Raw genomic sequence first — 6000 nt, 5'->3', positions numbered from 1 at the left:
TTTTGTGTCCTAACATCAGGCTCCTTGAATGTTCTCTTCCTTTAGGTGTTCTCTTTATTCTCATTTTCCTGTAAACTCCTGCCTTTTCAGTGTCGTCCCTGAATCGGCACCATTCAAATTCAAGCCACCCACTCTGTAATGTCACTGAGGATCAGTTCCCCTCTCTTGTCAGGACCTTTCTACATCGATATTACTTGATTACCTCAAGTCTCAGGTGGAAACAGGCTCCTCAACCCATTTTACCCGCTTCCACGAGCACTGCCACGCCCCACTCTGTCCCACGTCCCCATGTCAACCTCCTCTGCTTCCTCCATCCTGTGATTTCTACCATTTTCTCACTCTCAAAGTCTACCCTGGCTGGCCACTTTATTTCAGAAGGCCATGGAGACATTAGTAAGTCATCCTTCTCTACCATTTCTAATCTTTTCCAAAGACAACATTGCAATTCCTGGATTTGTGGATTGAGAAAATGAGGCACCAGTTGGTTTTTATTGGTCTGGGTTACAACATCAGCGGGGTACAGTCAGCCCCCGGATACTTAGGAAGTAAGGGGGCGAGGGAGACCGAGAAGCAAAATGCTCTGTCTTCCTCCTTGACAATGAAAAGCATCCCCACACCCTGGCATATGTACTAAGATGCCTTGACCTTGGCCTTGTAACATCCTCACATGTTCCTTAACTCCTGCACTCCTGGCTGAGTTCTTTCCAAGAAAATGATCTCATCGATCTCTGTGAAAGGCTTATTTTTCAAGTGCTCATTTCATTTTCCATTATTTAATGGACACATGATGCCTTATGATTTCTTTCTAAGCGATTTCCTATACGGTGACTTGTATGTATTGTTCCAATTCCTGTATTCGCCTCCATAAATCTATTTCTTGCAGCACTATGGAGAGAAAAATGCACTGGACAGTGTGCGCCGGTGGCGTGGTTTGCTTTAATAAAGTTTTAGTCTGGAGAATAAATGCCCTGTGACTTAGGAGTAGGGGACTGAGAGGGAGGGCTGAGCAACAATGATTCTGTACTTTCCCCGGCAAGTGGAGTTAGATGTGATGGTAGGGGTCTAGGGGGGAGATTGTGTTAAAGGAAAATCATGCATGATTCTTGCTAAAGACAGTAAGGCAGACTTTCTTCATGCTCATTGCTGTAGGTGTAGGGCCCACTGCGATGGGATTCTGCAGTGGGAGAGGGATGGGCTCAACTTGGAAATCAACTGGGGAAAGTGGAAATTTAGAGTCAAGGAGTAGGGCAGGGAGGTCAGGGGATGAGAAATCACTAAGAACCATCAGGGATCAGGAAGGAGTTTGGTTAAACCAACCTAACGGGGATTCTTGCTGAAGGCAGCTGAGGGCACTCAGACATCCCTTGGGGATGGTGGGGGCTGAGGAACCCACTCGGGTATTGACAGACGGGGGGATTCTGGCTGCATTGTCTTAGCAGGAGTCTTGCTACAATCGGATAATGCAGAGATGGACACAGAAGTCCAAAGTTGGGTCCTTGTTGGAAAGAAGATCTCAAAGAGCCTGATTCGAATTTGGTCAAGGAGAGAACCTTTGTCAATAAGGTTTGACTCTATAGCTTTGTTATTTACAGTTAAAAAATGATGCTTGCCAGTGCTTTCCAAGTCGTGGTCCAGGATCAGAATCAAATGTTTAAGACGTCCTGGGAAGCTTTCAGTTCCCTGATTCAGGTAGGAACACTGACAAATCTTGGATGAAGTCTAAAAATTCTACCTCAGGGGTGTCTGGCAAGAAGCTCTACTCAGACTTGGCCTTGATTTCCAAAGGTTTGCAAATCTAGTGATGTTCTTGTGCAAATAGTTCATCGGCTCCAGCTGTGTATAAGTGAAGGACATTTGTGGGCTGGTGGCTCATCAGTCCTTGAACTCACCTAGTGATGAATATGTGCGCCCTTAAGAACAAAGGAGGCAAGAACTTTCTGGAGAATCCTGATCAAGATGCCATAATAAGAAATCAAACACTCTAGACCAGGGGTCTCAAACTCAACTCAGCATGTGGGCTGCAGAGCAAAATCACAGCCATTCGGCGGGCCGCACTATGTCTACAAAAGGCAACTGTTACGCAACACTTTTCTTACTGCAGTTGAAAAAAAAAAGTCAGTACAACAAGCACAATCGTACATGCAGTTTACTCAGTGTCACAAAACGACCAGAAACTGTAGTTCGCATCACAACTGCTGTTAACTAAGCTAATATCTAGCTAGGATGCTAGAGAAATGAAAAATACAAGTAGGCCCCTAGGCTTACTTAATTTTATCCAAAATATTTTGAACTTCGTGGATTAATCTGCGGGCCGCACAAAATTGTTCGGCGGGCCGCGAGTTTGAGACCCCTGCTCTAGACAATGGTGATGGCAGTTTTTAAGGAAATGGATTTCATTTTAAAAATAAATGGAAAAATAGTTGTAAGCAAGCTATACATATGATAAAATATTAATTACTTAAATCCCCTTGACTTATTTTCTCAGAAACGGGCCCTAAATTGTCACATCAACTAGGAGAGCTGTTATGGAAAGAAGAAAGGAATATGACAGGTGCTGGTGAGGATGTGGAGCGATTGTAGCCCCTATGCATTGCCAAGGAGGATGTAAAGCAGTGCAGCACAGTGGAAAACAGTCCAGCCTTTCCTCTAAAAATGAGGCATAGAATTACTTAATTTATATAGTGCAACAGTTCCGCTTCTGGGAGTACACCCAACAGAACTGAAATCAGGGGCCCCATCAGATATTTGCACATCCATGTTCACAGCAGCATTATTCACAACATCCAAAGAGGCAGAAAAACCCCAAATCTAAATCAGATGAATGGATAAAGAAAGTGTAGCATATCCATGCACTGGAATATTGGCCCATAAAAAGGAAGGAAATTCTGACATATTGCTACAACTTGGATGAACCTGAAAAACACAATGCTATGTGAAATAAGCCAGACGTAAAAGGACAAATGTACCGTTTCAGTTATTGGAAGTACGTAGAATAGGCAAGTTCATAAAGACAAAGTAGACTAGATTTACCAGCAACTGGAAGTAGTTGGAAAAAGGGAGTTATTGTTTAATGAGCAGAGTATTTCTGTTGAGATGCTAAAGGTATTGTGGAGGTAGGTATGGTGATGGTTGTACTGTATCGAGCATGTACTCAACGCCACTGATTGTGCACTTAAAATGGTTAGAATGCTTACTTTTCTTATGTATGATAATATTTTACCTCAGTAAAGTAAAAAAATATTGTTTCTGCCTGATGACATTTTTCAACCTCATTCTTTATATTTTCATCACTAAACTCTTTATAATAAATATAATAATATAACAAAGACACAAAGTGGTTTAAAAAGCATTGGGCGTTTTTTTTTTTAGAAATGTCAAAGCTCATGAGAGACCTGGGGACTGCTGTGTAAGGACCTCAGGGGAGATTATTACTGGGTGCACGCCCTGCAGTACTCCGCTAGCCACAGTCATATACATCAATGTGTTTCGAGCTAAGGACAGTTCTGTTTCCATAGATATAGGGACCAATTACCAGCAAAAGAAATTTTAGCTTTGCAAAACAACAAACCAATTTTTATATATTTCTGCCAAATGCATTAATAGATCAAGGTAAACATGAGATAAGTTTCCCGTGGGAATCTCGATCTCACATGGTCTTTTGTAGGGACTTTTAACCAACTGAATGCTGCTTGGGTAGGGCGATCTTTAAACCACTGTAATTATTGAGTGCAGCAGATGTTTTCTGTGAAAAAGGGCCCCCTGCACCTATTTTCTCTCAAAGGTTTCACCACACTGTTCATTGTCCCTTGAAGGAAGGAGCAGTGTGCCCTGAATTTGCGGTGTGCGAGGGGCGTGGGGGGGATGGCGTCTCTGAGAACACCCTGATGCTCTGTGAGCAGTCACAGCTGTGTTTCAAGTGCATGGTCTTCACGTATCCACAATGGCCAAGCCTATTCAGGCTGTTTAGAAGGACCAACGGCCACAGGAAGATGTATTCTGGGTCCAGTTTCCCTTCCTCCAGGCTTGTATTTCACAAACATTAACTGGACATCTCCCGGGGTCTGGAGGCTGTGTCTGGCACTTAGGACACACTGAGGTAGGTGTCACTCGACCCCATCTCTGCCATCAAGTCACTCTCAGTCTGCAGGGCACCCCTGCCGTGGGGCTGGAGGAGAAAAGTGGAGGCCGTGTTGTGTTGCAACAAGGCCAAGGAGATTATTCCAAAGGGAGGATAGGAGACCTGGCCCTGGGCTGCATATTGAAGGACAAGTGAGACTCAGCCAAGACCATGCGTGGTCGAGCTAGGCTACATAGAGCTCTGGGCATTTCCTGGGAGCAAGAATGTAGCATAACGCTGTTTTGAGCAGGGGTTACAAAGCACCCATCACCGTGGCCTAGCAAGTATGTCATATTACAGAATGCAAACAGTGGCGCCTGTGGGGACTCAGAGAGCTGTGTGCAGACCAGCGTGAACACAGTTCCCTCCAACACGTGTGGTTATAGAGCCCAGCAAGGGAGGAGTCATCATAGGCAGTAGTAAGTGGCATAGTGACGGCAGCTGAAGCCACAAGTACACAGAATGCAGGCGTGTATGGAGTGACATGGGAAAGGCTGAGGGCTGAATCCAGGGTGGGATTCAAATAATTTAAAAACTGGTTCTCTGCCCTCATGACTGTTGTAAGTATAAAAAAATGATATACTGAAAGGTAGTTTATTATTTCATGCATTTAATAGTTAAATAAGAACAGTAAAAGAGGTATACAAAACTAGATTATAAGAAAGAGTTTTAAAATATTCAATATTAATGAAAAATATTAAATAATACCTGACAAAAAACAACAAAACTGTTATTTAGGGTATTTCCACATTGCTTCTTGATTGGCATTCTCACTTGCAATTTTTTTCACCTCTGGACAGAATAAACGTTATTACTACAGGCGCTTAGAATACACTGTTGTGCAGCGTATTCTAAAAGAGTAAGGAATATAGATTTGTGATTTCCACATTGGGTGGCTGCTCAGGCACCCATCTTGGGAGAACCCTGATAACAAGTGCCATTTTAACAACCAGTTCACAGAACTCAACAAAAAATTAGGTATCAGTTTTGCTGAACCGGTGTGAACCGGCTGAATCCCAAAGGACGTCAATATTTAAGTCTCAACAAAGGGAAAAGGGCATGAAAATGAGACTGGCCAGAAAGGAGGGGCCCAGAGCGAAGGGACGAGCTCCTGAAGAAGGGCCAGGCAAGGAGGGCGCTGGGTTGCAGAGACCTCTCACCCCATGGGTGTCCCCTGGGGTTGGCACCATCTCAACAGACAGGTGTCAGCACAGTGGTGAGGGGAGGAAGCTGGGTCCAGGGAGACCATCTTTTTAGAACCTAGCAGGTCAACTGTGAGGGACCAGCGACAATGCTAAAAGAAGAAGTTGAGCCCTGGTGAGTTTAGAAGATGAAGGAGTTGATCATGTCGCGCTGCAGAGAGGAGGGAGGAAAATGGTGTGTCTCCTTGAAGCCAGGTCCTGGTGCAACCCATAGAGAATCCCCTGGACGGTCTCATTCTTCTCAGGACCCAGCATTGCGGGGAACCAGATGAGTGCCTTCTCGGGCTGGTTGGCCTGCCCTGCCACCTCCCATGACCTCTCCACCCACCTCACTGGACAGGACCGAGCCACACATGACTTGCCTTCAAGGCCCCAGAGCTAAAGAAGGAATCAGAATTGCACAGAGCAAAGACAGCCCAGAGAGGTTAAGCAATACAGTTTAGGTCACACACCTATCTGGAGGTCAGTTCCAGACTAGAATACAGGTCTTCAGACTAAATCCTGTGCCGTTGCCATGGATCATGCATTTGCTGCATGTGGTTCAGTTGCCTGACTTGGGAAGAGAGTGACTTTTCCCGCCAGCAGAGCTCTGCTGGTAACAAACAGATAAAGTAAGGCATGTCAGTGGGCTCTGTCCTTGCATCTAGAGGTGCCATTCAGGTACCAAGGGAAGTCTATCTC

This window comes from Saccopteryx leptura, chromosome 1 (assembly GCF_036850995.1).
Source record: "Saccopteryx leptura isolate mSacLep1 chromosome 1, mSacLep1_pri_phased_curated, whole genome shotgun sequence".
In the NCBI taxonomy this organism is placed as follows: domain Eukaryota; kingdom Metazoa; phylum Chordata; class Mammalia; order Chiroptera; family Emballonuridae; genus Saccopteryx; species Saccopteryx leptura.
The sequence above is the reverse complement of the archived record's forward strand: the minus strand, read 5'-3'. Positions refer to the sequence as shown.